The sequence below is a fragment of the Eublepharis macularius genome, chromosome 2 (genome assembly GCF_028583425.1).
Source record: "Eublepharis macularius isolate TG4126 chromosome 2, MPM_Emac_v1.0, whole genome shotgun sequence".
Taxonomy (NCBI): Eukaryota; Metazoa; Chordata; class Lepidosauria; order Squamata; family Eublepharidae; genus Eublepharis; species Eublepharis macularius.
In genome coordinates, this window is record NC_072791.1 from 48,594,534 (window position 1) to 48,607,562 (window position 13,029).

General features: G+C 45.0%; 1 protein-coding gene across 3 annotated transcripts in view; it reads left to right on the top strand.

The window, feature by feature from the left end:
• The window catches only part of SLC25A21 (solute carrier family 25 member 21), a 452,302-nt gene that overhangs the window by 262,107 nt on the left and 177,166 nt on the right, over window positions 1-13,029 (top strand). The gene's annotated exons all lie outside the window — the stretch shown is intronic.

The following is a 13,029-nucleotide window of genomic DNA, read 5'->3' on the forward strand; positions in this document are numbered from 1 at the left end:
GATCCTAAGGGCCAGAGACGCGATGGAGTAGTGGCACCTGCCAAGTGCGTCAAGCTTCCTGCCCTCCTTGTCAGGTGGTGCCGAAGGCGGGCCTGAACGCCGGGGGTGGAATTCCTCCGTGACCAGTGAGGAGGGAGGAGGGTGTTTCACCAGAGCCTGCCAGGTGCCCTGCTTGATTTTATAAAGCTGCTCGATTCTCTTAGAAGTCGCAGGCTGGTCGCAGGGCACCTTCCAAACCCTCTCCACAATCTCCTCAAGGCCCTCAAGCATGGGGAAGCCGATGGATGCCGGATTGTCCCCATAGATTCTCTTCAGGAGCTTGTCCTTGGTCTGGGGGGTAGCCGATGAGATGTCCATCTCCAGCGCCTGCGCCATCCAGGCCATCTGGTCTGAGTAGATCCTCAGATCCTCATATAGCGAACTGGTGCTCTGCGCCACATCATCATCCGGTGAAGGCTCGGACCAGGACTCGGAAGGGTAGTCCCCCACGCTCTCCACTTCGCCTTCTTTGGAACTGTGCTGGGATTCCTCTTCCCGGACCAGCGGAGGGAGCCATGCTTGCCTCGACGTCGAAGGCCTCGGTTCCGAGCCGGAAAACCCGGCAGGTGCCCCTTCCCACTGGCAGTGGTACGTCGGGGGAAGGTAAGAAGCCTGGCAATGACGAGATGCAATGGATGCCATGGAATGGTCGGAACCAACGCTCTCCCCGGACCGATGTCCGTGGACGGAAGCAGGTGGGGAACGATGGGCAGGTGATGGTCGGCTCCCCCTCAACAAGGGGCTCAGTTCCGGCCCCGGAGAAAACTCCGCCTCCACAACCTCGAAGGCCGTCGGTTCTGGCACTGGTTCCACGCCTTCCTCCGGATCCGGGGAACCCAGGTGAGGTGAAGGAGTGCGGGGAAGAACGATGACGTCCTCTGGTGGAACAGGACGCGGAGATCGGTGTCGATGCTTAGTCTTCTTCTTCTTGGCCGGTGGCTCCGACGAGGACCTCGGAACCGATGGGCTCTTCGACCTCGAAGTGGATCTCGGCTTCGACACCTTCACTCTGATCGGAATCGAGCCAGCCGTCGGCTCCGAGCGGGGGCTCGGCACCACGATCCTCGGTTCCGAAGCCGGTCTCGGGGCGGCCTTGCCGATCCCTGCGCCGGTGAGGCCGCTTTCGACGCCGAGGCACTTGGGGGCCGCGATTTCGACCCCGACCTCGCGGAAGCCACTGAACCCACTCTCGATCGCCGTTCGGCAGAGGGGCTAGGGCCGGCCTTAGAAGAGGGCATCGGGGTGGTCTCCGACATTACAGACTTCCACAAGGCAGAGTTTAGCCGGGCCTGGCGATCCTGCCGAGCCTTGTGGGTGAACCCCTGGCAGACCTTACATGCGGTCACGTTATGGGTCTCCCCCAAGCAAAAAAGGCAGAAGTCATGGCCATCACTTTGCGCCATCTTCGTGTGGCACTTCACACAGTGTTTGAAGAGAGCCTTTGAGGCCATCTTCAGGGCCATGCTAATTACCGAGTCCAAGTCAAAGTCCAAATCAGTAAGCAGAAGAGTAGTCCGAAGTTCGAAGTCCGAGGTCAAGCCAAAAGATCAATCCAGAAGCTCAAAAGCACACAATAAGACAGAGCAACGAAGCTCACGTTCTCTCCAAGCGGCAGCGAGAAGAGAACTGAGGGAAGGGGCCGTTGGTCGCTGGACGAGCATGTGACCGTTTGGGCGGGAAAACGGTCACTGAGGCACGCGACAAACGGCCCCTTCGGAGCTATAGAAGCTGTAGAAAATTCTCCGGCGGCTGGCCTGCACCTGCGCAGCCCCATGTGTGGAAGCACAGAAGAATGAAGATGAACCTTGTATTCTTGGGTGCCTACATCCAGTACTGACAATAACTGTTTTTTCAAAAAAAAAATGTTGGTTGGTAGGGTTGCCAACTAACAGCTGGCTGGTTGTGTCCAGTAAAACCATGTTTTGTCAGACAACCAATATTAGGGAGTAGGGAAGAAAGATGAACTTTGGCTTCTGTAAAATTTTAATCCATAATCTACCAGTTTCTGCCCTGGCTTTGCCTTTGATCTACTCGATTCTATTATAGCTCAATTGACCTATCAGATTCTTCCAGCTCCACCCTGATCACCCATGTTCTGTCTTTACTTTGACCCCCTTGAGCATAATAATAAAGGGGACAATACTCTGTTAATCAAAATGTTGCCACCCTAATGCTTGACAAACTACATTTTCCCAAATGCGACAAACTTAACACTGTAACTATCCAATAAGTTCCTTGAACTGCTCATTATCAGCACAATGTTTTGCAACGTTCATGCCAAGTTTCATGTGTCGTCTCTATAGAGGACTAATGTCTGTCTAGGGGACTCTTGAATAACCTTTACTGGCTCTGTCTAGTATTTTTGTACACTGATTTTCCTCCAAGGAGCTCCAGGTGGCATACAAGGTTGCCAACTTTGGGTTCAGAAATTGCTAAAGATTTGTGGGAGGAGCCTGGGAAGGATGGAACTTTAAGGAAGAAGGGAGCTCAGGAGGGATCATTATCATTATCATTATCATTATCATTATCATTATCATTATCATTATCATTATCATTATCATTATCATTATCATTATCATTATCATTATCATTATCATTAATTACATTTCTAGCCCACCCTTCCTGCAAGCAGGCTCAGGGTGAGGTACAATAAGTATAAAATACAAAGTAAAATACAATATAAAACAACACATCAAAATGTGATGCCATAGAGTCCAGTCCCTACAGTTCCAGAGGAACTGATATCTGTAGCCTGGAAGTCAGTTGTAATTCCACTTGACAGCTGGTAAGCTTAGTGGAATACATAGTTCTCTCTTCCCTATTTTATCATCACAATAACGCTGTGAGGTAGGCTAGGCTGCAAGGCACTTGCTAGCTCAAGATCACCCAATAAAACTCATGAAAAGTGACAATTTGATGCTGCATCTTTCAGATTTTTGTCTGACACTCTAGCTACCACATCACATTGGAATGTGATAGTTTCTGTGTGGACAGAAATTGGAAGCATATTCCATACTCTCCAACTGTTGCTATTTGTTGTTAAACACTGTCTCTATTTTGCCCTGATTTCTTTTTTGCCCATTGAAAAATGCCTTGTTTCAATTTTATTTGTGTGAATTACTAGAATTTTCATTCTTCAGGGTTTAAATCTCACCACCAGTGCCTCTGAAATTTCTAAAAATTAAATCTCTGATTTGGAAGTGAAAGCATATTGTCTGTGATACACATATGCGTACATGCACATACATGAACATTAAGGCCCTGTGCTGCACACAGCCTGCTGTTGCACATGCTGGTGAGGTTAATTTTGAAATATTGATAACCACAGATGGTAGTGCTATTATATCTTCCTGTCATCTATCAAAATTTTAGCAATGCAGAATAAGCTGCTGTAAGATTAAGGATGGGATGCCCTGACCTGGATAGCCCAGGTGAGCCTGATCTTCTTAGATCTCAGAAGCTAAGCAGAGTTGGCCTCAGTTAGTAATTGGATGGGAGACCTCCAACGAAGACTAGGGTTGCAGAGGCAGGCAATGGCAAACTACCTCAGTTAGTCTCTTGCTATGTAAACCCCATCAGGGGTCACGGTATGTCAGGAGGGCACTCTCCATCACTAAGGTTAAGGAATATAGCAGAGGAAGTAGAGCATTATTCAATGAGGGAGCCCTGGTAGTGTTGCTTGGTGTAAACGTTACAAGCATGTCCCTGTTTCCAGCTATGAAATATGAGACTATTCTGCATATATATTCCAGTGCAAAATGGAGACATGTTTCCATGAATAACTCCTCTAATGCAACTTATTTCATCTCCTACCATAGAGAAACTGCAAATAATAATTTATCATTTCCGAGTCTTGCCCTAAGCTCCCAGTGTAAATATTTAGGTATTTATATTCTGCTTTTCTCTCCAGTGGGGTCCCAAGGTTTACAACGGTCTCCGCAAGTTCATTTTATCTTCACAGTAACAATCCTGTGAGGTAGGTCCAGCTGCAAGAGAGGGACTGGCCATCCAGTGAGCTTCCATGGCAGAGTGGGGATCTAACTGTGGGTCTCCTAGTTTCTAATCTAGTACTTTAAACCATTATGCCATACTAGTTCTCACATTAGCTAAAGGCATCCATGATACTTGTTTTTCCTCTTTCATGATTTTCCAAGACGGATTACTCTTTCTTTGCTTGTAACAATTCCAAATTGGTTCCACCAATGTCTTCTTTATCCTTTCCAAATTCAATTTTTTCTGATGTTGCATTTTTCTTCCTGTTTTGCTTTTGTCAAACCACTGAGGAAGCATAGAGGGTTTGGGGTGGGGGGGGTGGGGGAGAGCGAGAATGTTCTCCTTTCTGCCTATAAATATTATCTTAACGATTAGGAAATAATACAAGATATTTGGGATGAAAGAAGTAGTAGAAAGTACTGTGGATTGTATTTACAAGAAAAATATATGTTTCTAAAAGTATATAAAATGGGAATTGGGGAAGGGAAATGAGCAGATGTTGGAACTGAAAAGAAAGAACTACAGTCTGAATACGAAGGCGCAAGGAATTTTTTTATGTGTACATTTTAAAAGGGGATATTTAAAAGGAGGATTGAGCAGCTGGGAAAGGTTAAATGGGATGATGCTGGAGACATCCCTGGTGTTCATCGGATATTTCAAAACAACAGAGTGGCTGGGTGGGTTATTAACAGATGTTCACGATTTGTCAGTGGTATAAAACATTAAATCTCATTCAGGGTAGACTGTGGTCATGCCTAGTTTCTTACCCATGGACAAAAATTCAGGGTTAGACCACTGACATGCCTGATTTCTAACCAGTGATGGAACATGTCTGAATTAAGTAACCAAAGAACCACTTTGTTTTAAAGATAATACAAAGCCCCCTATATTTAACTCTTTTTTTGCATGTAACTAAACTAATGTGAGATAATTTAGAAGCACGGATCTGCACAAAAAAACTGCCTACTGTATATATGTATATACTGAGGTTTTTTTTTTTAAAGGCAAAGGCATGGCTGCTCATTTGTGCCCAACTAGCATCTATTGATTTACCACCACTGACCCTGGAAGATCCAGGGCAAAACTCTGAATGTGCAAAAAAATAACAAAAAACTTCTTTATTTCCAACTTGATCTTTGTGCCTAGCTCACTCCTAAGTCCTTGAGATGAGCATAACAACAGTTACAACTGAAAAGCAGTGTGATTTACTGTGTTCAGGGCCAGCATCATCATAATCTGAGGTGGGGAAGCTGCCAGGGACCATGGCTTCTGTTAAGGCCAACTGCTGCTGGTTCCCTACTCACACATCTCCTCTGATGCCTGCACTCACACCATTTCTAGGGTTGCCAGATCCCCCAGGGCTCAAACCAGGCGACAGGGGCATTGTGGGGGAGGCATGATGGGAGTACTTACCTTGTCATCTAGTGCGACCCCTCGTCATCCTGCACTTCTGCGTCACACCAGAAATGACATCATTCCCAGCATGATGTGGAAGTGTTCTGGAGTGCACAAGAACACACTCCAGGGGTTGTTAACCTGTTCCCATGCCTTTCCCCCATGCTGGTCAGGTGAGAGGTGGCAGGGGATGGAGGCTGGAAGCAGAGGATCCCCTGCCCCCACTGGGGGAAAGGGATCCCTAACCCTTCCACTACCTGCTTGTGAGTGCTTTGTCACCTGCCTTGTGCTCCTAGAGAAGGGCATGTGAGTGGTGCATAAAGCATCAGCATTCCTGGTGGCTGTGGCAGTGGCATTCCTAGCTGTAACCACCACCCAGCACCATTGAGGAAAAGGTATGAAGGCAGTGTTGGCAGTGTGTGACTGCAGGTGGCGGGAGAGCTTGAGTGAGCAAAGGAAAGACACACAGGCAGGCAGGGGCATGTGGGTGGGAGGACAAGAACAGGAACCTGGTAGTAAGCATGGGAGGACCCTAAGCACTCTCTGCACAGGGCCCACCAAAACCTGGAACTGGCCCTGACTGTGCTGCAAAGCTGCTGTAAGCTTCTGGAACTCATTGAGCATTGAGATTCTGCCATAAGCTGTACAATACTACTGCTGCAAAATAGTAAGACACAGTAGTGGTGTTTTGTGTGTATACTTTATAATCGCCTAGTACAAAAGAAGAAAACCACAAAAAATGTTTGAAGTGCTATCTAATCATAGAGTTGCCAGTAACTCTCAGAAAAGTTGGCTACTAGTGCTGTATTTAAATAAGGTTCTAAAAATAACCATGTTAAGCTAATGATGCCAAAAAATCCTCTAAATAAATAAAAAAGTGAGATAATATCTAGGTTTATGAGCTTTATGAGTGTTTTTGTAAGCAGATGCAACACTGTGTATTTTAGGCCTGAGAAGGGTTTTGAGAAAGAAGAATCTTCTCAGCAAGCAGCTTATGAGTACAAAATACCATCTTCAGTGCCTTCTTGGCACAAGAGAGTTCCTTTTTATTATTAATTTCTCCAGAGAATTCAAAAACATTTCTGAAGATATAACAACAATGTGTTAACCCTCACATAATGTTAACAGTAAAGAGGTGGCTGATGAAAAAAGTGTGTCAAGCTAAGCCATGCTTTATGAAAAGAGCATTGTGTGATTTCTGAATATTTGAAATTAACCTTTAATCATGCAGTATAATGAAGTCTCTAGATAGCAATATTAACATTATAGTAAAATAAAATAAATCGAGGTCTGCACTGTGGATGGTTTGAAAATCCCTCCTCCATGCTATCTTCTGCCATTTTCTTTCCTTCTGTGCCCCATTTCTGCTTTGAAAAGAGGAGATGTAGACCACAGATTGTGTGGAGATCTTTTTAGGATGATCCGTCCCCCACTGCAAGGGAGAAAAGTTGCATGATTAGGTCTTCTACCTTAGTAGACAATTGCTGTGGAGTTGTCCCTGGCTCACTTGTTCATGAAGGAGAAGGTAGAGAATGGAGAGCATACCCCAATTTTTGAACCTAGGATTGGATTCCATGGTAAATATCTACTGACAGAGGGGATTTCTGTCAGTAGAACAGGTCTCTCCCCTCTCACTGTTGCCTAAAATATCCCCTCAAATGCTGCTCCTAGGGGAGAGTCAGAACTGTGAATGGTGGGGCTGCCACATGCACCTACCCACCCTGCCCTGGACGAAGGCCACTTCTTGCTTGAGTTTAGGTGTGTAGAAGAGCCACATATCCATATGCCTTAGCCTGAATTACTTTGGTTCAAGCTCATAGTTCCCACAGGCTTGCCAGTTCTGGCTTGCCACCCTGGGAATGGAATGAGCAAGGCTACTTAATTAACCGCACCTGCAGTCTGTTGTTCCAAGCAAGATGTCCTTGGGTGGAAAGGAGTCTTCTCCCTGCTTTCTCAGGTCAAGCAAAGCTGATATTGAAGTGTGCCCTGATAGGCTGACAGCCCTAGAAACTTACAGCAGTTCAGTTTCTCGGTCATCTCTCTTGACAATTCTATTGTGACCATTATTCCATCAGCATGTGAGAGACTTTGCTCTGTGCCAGGCCCTGCAATGACCAGAGCTGCCTGGCATGGTTTTGGACTTCTCATGCTTGAGTATGAGCAACATGGAAGCTACTTCAGAGGATGCAAGTTAGCAAGCTTTATGTCTAATCAGATAGTTTTAGCTAAACTTAAGTAAGCTGTTGTTATTTTATTGCCTTTTGCTTGTGTCTTATAGAGTAGTTTGTGCCCTGCAAACACTCTTCTGAACTTAATAAACGACATATATTTAAGCCCGATGTCTAGAGTTACCACGTGTGCAAGTTCTCCCGGAATGAACAGGGAGACTGGGAAGTCTCAAGCAAATTAAAGGACCTCAAGCCTCCTGAGGGTTGTTAGGGGTCTCAAGTTGCTGTGTTCAGCACTTGGGAACAGTGGCCAGGGAGGGTTTTTTAAACATTTAGACACTAGGGTGGCCCAGTTGCAGGGTAGTGGTTGCAGTGATTTTGGAGCTTTTGCCCAGGTCCTTCCTCTCTGCTGTTTGGGCAATAAAATATAAAATATTTAAATTACTGAAGGTATAGAAAATGAACTTGATCCAAAGATATTGTGCATTGAGCAGGAGGGTTGGACTAGATTGCCCATAAGACCCTTCTAGCTACCGGAATCTATATCTGCACACACAATAGTAGTATTTATTTTATTTTTATTTATGTCATTTATAGTCCGCCTTTCTCACTGAGACTCGAGGCGGATTACATAGTGTGAGATCAGTGCAATCAGTAGCAAGGACAAGGGTAGGCATTTCCATACAGTGTCAAAGACATTTCCATAAACAATGTCATAGGGGAATACAAGTTTACAAGACATAGCATTAGTAAGGATCCAATACAGGGTTGAACGATTTCTGAAACAGAACATAATCCATTCTAGGATTGACATTAGACAACATGAAGCACAAGCAGTATATACAAGTACATATTCAAAGCAACAGATAATATGTAAAGCAACATAATGGTAGAGCCCATGGTTCCTGACTCATTGGCGAAACATCCAAGACACCCTCCCTACAATACCACCCTCCTGTCTGAGTAAAAAAGCCTTTTTGAATAATTCAGTTTTGCATTGTTTGCAGAAAGCCAAGAGAGTGGGAGCTCTCCTAACCTCCTCAGGCAGGCTGTTCTATAGGGTAGGGGCCACCACAGAGAAGGCCCATGTACAGGCTGCAGTTGATTTTGCCCATGTGCAGGCCGGCACCTGCAAGAGACCCTGTTTAGATGAGTGAAGCTGCCATGGAGGGACATAGGGAAGGAGGCAGTCCCGTAGGTATGTTGGGCCAAGACCATGAAGAGCTTTGTATGTAATAACCAGTACCTTGAAATCAGCACGGTAGCTGATAGGTAGTCAATGGAGTGACTGCAGGATGGGAGTGATGTTCATGCTCCTGCTTGCATCTGCTAACAGTCGAGCTGCAGCATTTTGCACCAATTGGAGCCTCCTAGTTAACTTAGATGGAAGACCAATATCTAGTGCATTGCAGTATCCAAGTTTTGATGTTACCATAACATGGATCCAGGTGGCCAGGTAGGCCATGTCAAGATAAGAAGCCATCTTCCAGGCTAGAGTGAGATTGTAGAAAGCATTTTTTGCAGCTGCCTTAACTTGTTTTTCTAGTAGTAGCGCTGGATCCAGTATAACCCCTAGGCTCTTAACCGAGTTGGCGAGGGTCAAACTCCATCGGAAGTGGGGAGTACAATGTCTTTCAGAATATCTGACTTCCCAAACAAGCATCACTTCGATCTTGTCTGGGTTTAATTTCAATTTGTTATTTTTCAGCCATTTCACCACGGCTGTCAGGCAGCGATTTAAGATTTCTACTGCATCCTGTGGGGAGCTGGATAGCGAGATATAGAGTTGAGTGTCGTCCACATATTGATGACACCCAACTCCACAGCTGTGAATGAGTTCTCCTAAAGGTTTTACGTTGAGGCTGAATAACATGGGAAATAGGAGTGTGCTCTGTGGAACACCACAAGATAGTTCCCATTCTGGAGATAGCTGATCTCCGACGACAACCCTTTGAGCCCATTCCATGAGAAATGATTTAAACCAGTCCAGGGTACATCCTTTGATGCCCACTTCTGTTTCTAGATACCTCAACAGGATGGCATGGTCTACTGTGTCAAAGGTTGCAGACAGATCCAGGAGGAGCAATAAGGAGGCATGGCCTATGTCTATATTCAGACGGAGATCATCCACTAATGCTACTAGTGCTGTCTCTGTCCCATGCCCTAGTCTGAAACCTGACTGGAAAGGGTCTAGAGCGCTAGAGTTATCCAAGAAAGACTGGAGTTGGTCAGGTACTTCCCTCTCAATCACTTTGCCCAGAAAGGACAGATTAGAGACTGGGCGATAACTGGCCACATCAGTTTTGTCTAGGGATGTTTTTTTAATTAGCGGATGAATAACTGCCTGTTTGAGCGGCCGGGGGAAGGTGCTCTGAGTTAACGATTGATTTTCAATACATCTCAGTGGTTCACTCATCTGATTGTTACTTGATTTTAACAGCCAAGATGGGGCAGAATCAAGCACACAAGTAGTGGCTGTGATGGACTCAACTTCAGATGCTGAGATTTCCAGTCAGTGAGCTATGATCGACATGTTTCCTTCTCCCCCCCTCCCAATGTGGCTAGCCTGAAATGGCAGTTGGGTATGGAATGATGGGGAAGCTGTCAGTTGGAGTTAGAGAGTAAACAAGAGAGTGAAAGGGAGTTGGAGTCTGGCTTTTGACCACAGAGGGTCAGCCAGAGAATCCTCTGTGAGAGGAAATAATGTTTGTGAAGCACTGTTAGTCCTCAGACTAAAGTGGGAAAAACCAGCACTAACTCCTGCTTAGACTTGAGAGATCTGGGAATTATAGTGGGCCAAGGAAGTGGGTAGAAAGGAGTGCCAGGAACAGGGTTATAGCTCATAACTATAACACCTGCCCAGTATCTAGTAAGGGCTTGTCTCAGTGGAGCACCCTTAAGTCTGGAGAGGAGGGGAAGTTGTGCTGTGTCTGTGCTTTGAAAGTAGAGCATTTGTGAAGCAGTGTCAACCTCTGAAAGAAGCCAGAAACCTAGTATTAAACCAAGTGTTTTGTGCCTCACACCAGTAAAGTTGCAGTATAAAAACCTTTCTGTTACTTAAGTTCAAACATCTGCCTGCCTGCCCTCTGACTTTACCTATTGTAAATAAACCTTCAGTTACATTTTGAACCTCCTCAAGCCTTGTGTGCCAGTTTCTGCTAAAGGGAAGCGCAAACCCCTGATCTGTTCCCTACTAAGACTTGGCTGGATAACCATTTTTAATATTTCCTAAGGGTGGGACAAGAAGGAAAGTTGAAGCTTAACATCAACCATGCTACCAGAGACTTCCCAGCCCAGTATACAGCTTCATAGGCTTAAAGAGGAGAAGTTTTACCTCAGGGTAGGGGAAGGTCAGCCCAAGCCTGAGTTGGATGTGGGGTTGTGGCAGTGGCTTTCATAGATGCCAGGATCCTGTTGAGGGTAGTTGTGGATAAAGCATAAAGACAGTAATTCATTCCTATCTATATGTTCCTGTCGTAGTTCCCATTCCCACATGGAAAACATAAAGCACATGCTGACATGAATCTTCAGGCCCTCTCTGCCAATCCTCATATGATTCCTTTCTTTTTCACAGAGAAGGCATGTCCTCAGCATTCAGCTGCATCCCATAGGATGGCTCCATACACTAAATAGTTGTTCCTCTACTATACATGGAAGACAAAAATGATTTTTTTAAACACTTCAAAGATGCTGTACCATAGATGTTTATAGACTAAAGCCCATTTATTAGGTATACATGAAAGTTGGATCTTTGGGCTGGCCTCTGTGACACAGTGGTAGTATTGCTATAGACAACGCATCAGCAGCAGATTTAAATAGCTTCCATTTCTTGTCAGCTCCATGTCAGCTTAGATCCAGTGGTTGCATCAAAATCTTTTATAGCTTTCCAAATCAATAGGAAATTTAGCAAAAGGATATAATCAAGAAGGCAGCCTGTTAGATGTAAAGAACTCAAGTTACGCGTGGCTTGCTAGTTCTAGGCAAACATCATGAATCGTTTAGTTCCCAGCAGAGAAATGTTACCAAATTTTATTCTCTGCATGAACTGCAAAAACTTGGCCTTGAATCTCCAACTTCACAGTTTAATGTATTCAGTGACAGATGGCCCAGTGTGGCACATTAGTGTGAAGTGTCACATCAGCAAACATCCAGCATTCCAGAGAAGAATCGTCAAAGTCTCCTAAACACCAGCATCTTGTACCATTTGTTTGGCTTGACAGGTGATGAAAAAACAAATCCATGGTTCATATTGTATCTGCCTGGTACAAGTATTAAATGGGGTGCTAAACATCCACACACAGTCAGGGGAGCAAAAGATGTGAACAGGTGGGAGTGATGGGGCAAAACGGGGCAACAATGAAGGTACCATTAGAAGATGAAGAGCAAGGGAGGTAGACTAGCAGCCACTAGCTAGGACTAGCGTCAAAAACAACAGAAAATTATTTATATTAGCACAATCTCTGCCATTCCTAATTCTCTCTACATATCCAACTGCTATTCCAATGGGAAGAAATGAAGTTAGCAGCCTAGAGTGGGGGCCCAAGTTTGTTTGTTTATTGTCTGCCTTTCTCACTGAGACTGATGGCAGATTACATAGTATAAGTCAATATTATTGACTGGGACATTCAATAAATAATACAATAGCTTAGGATACGATCAATTTGGAAAGAAGCAGAGCTGGAAAAAATGTAACAAGATATGAGCAGATAGATATGACATATTAAACAATGTGGAACTATCCAATAGGAGGATACTTGCAGTGCACAGCAGTATACTATCTCTCGCTGAACGATTTCCTCAGAGCACAGCTTTATTATCTGTGTAAGAAGGCGTTCCTGAATAATTTCGTTTTGCACAGTTTGTGGAAAACTAGGAGAATGGGGGGGGGGCTTTCCTGACGTCTTCGGACAGGCTGTTCCTTAAGGTGAAGGCCACTGCAGAGAATGCCCTTATATGGGCAGCTGTTGATTTTGCCCGACTGCAGGGTAGCACCTGCAGAAGGCCTGTTCAGATATGTGAAGCTGCCATGGCAGAGCATAGGAAGAGAGGCAGTCCCATAGATATGCCAGACCAAGTCCATGAAGGGCTGTGTAAGTGATGGCCAAAACCTTGAATTGAGCCCAATAACTGATGAGTAGCCAATGGAGTTACTGCAGAATAGGAGTAATATACGTGCTCCTGATAATAACTGAGCTGTGGTGTTCTGCACCACATGAAGTCTCTGAACTGACATTGAGAGGAGGCCTATATACAGTGAGTTACAGTATTCGATGTTACTATGGCATGGATCCAGATAGCCAAATTGGCCATGTTGAGGTAGGAGACCATCTTTCTGGTTAGACTAAGTTTATAGAAAGCAATTTTTGCAGCTGTGTTAATTTGCTTTTCTAGCTGCAGTGATGGATCTTGCATAATCTCTAAGCTCTTAACCAAA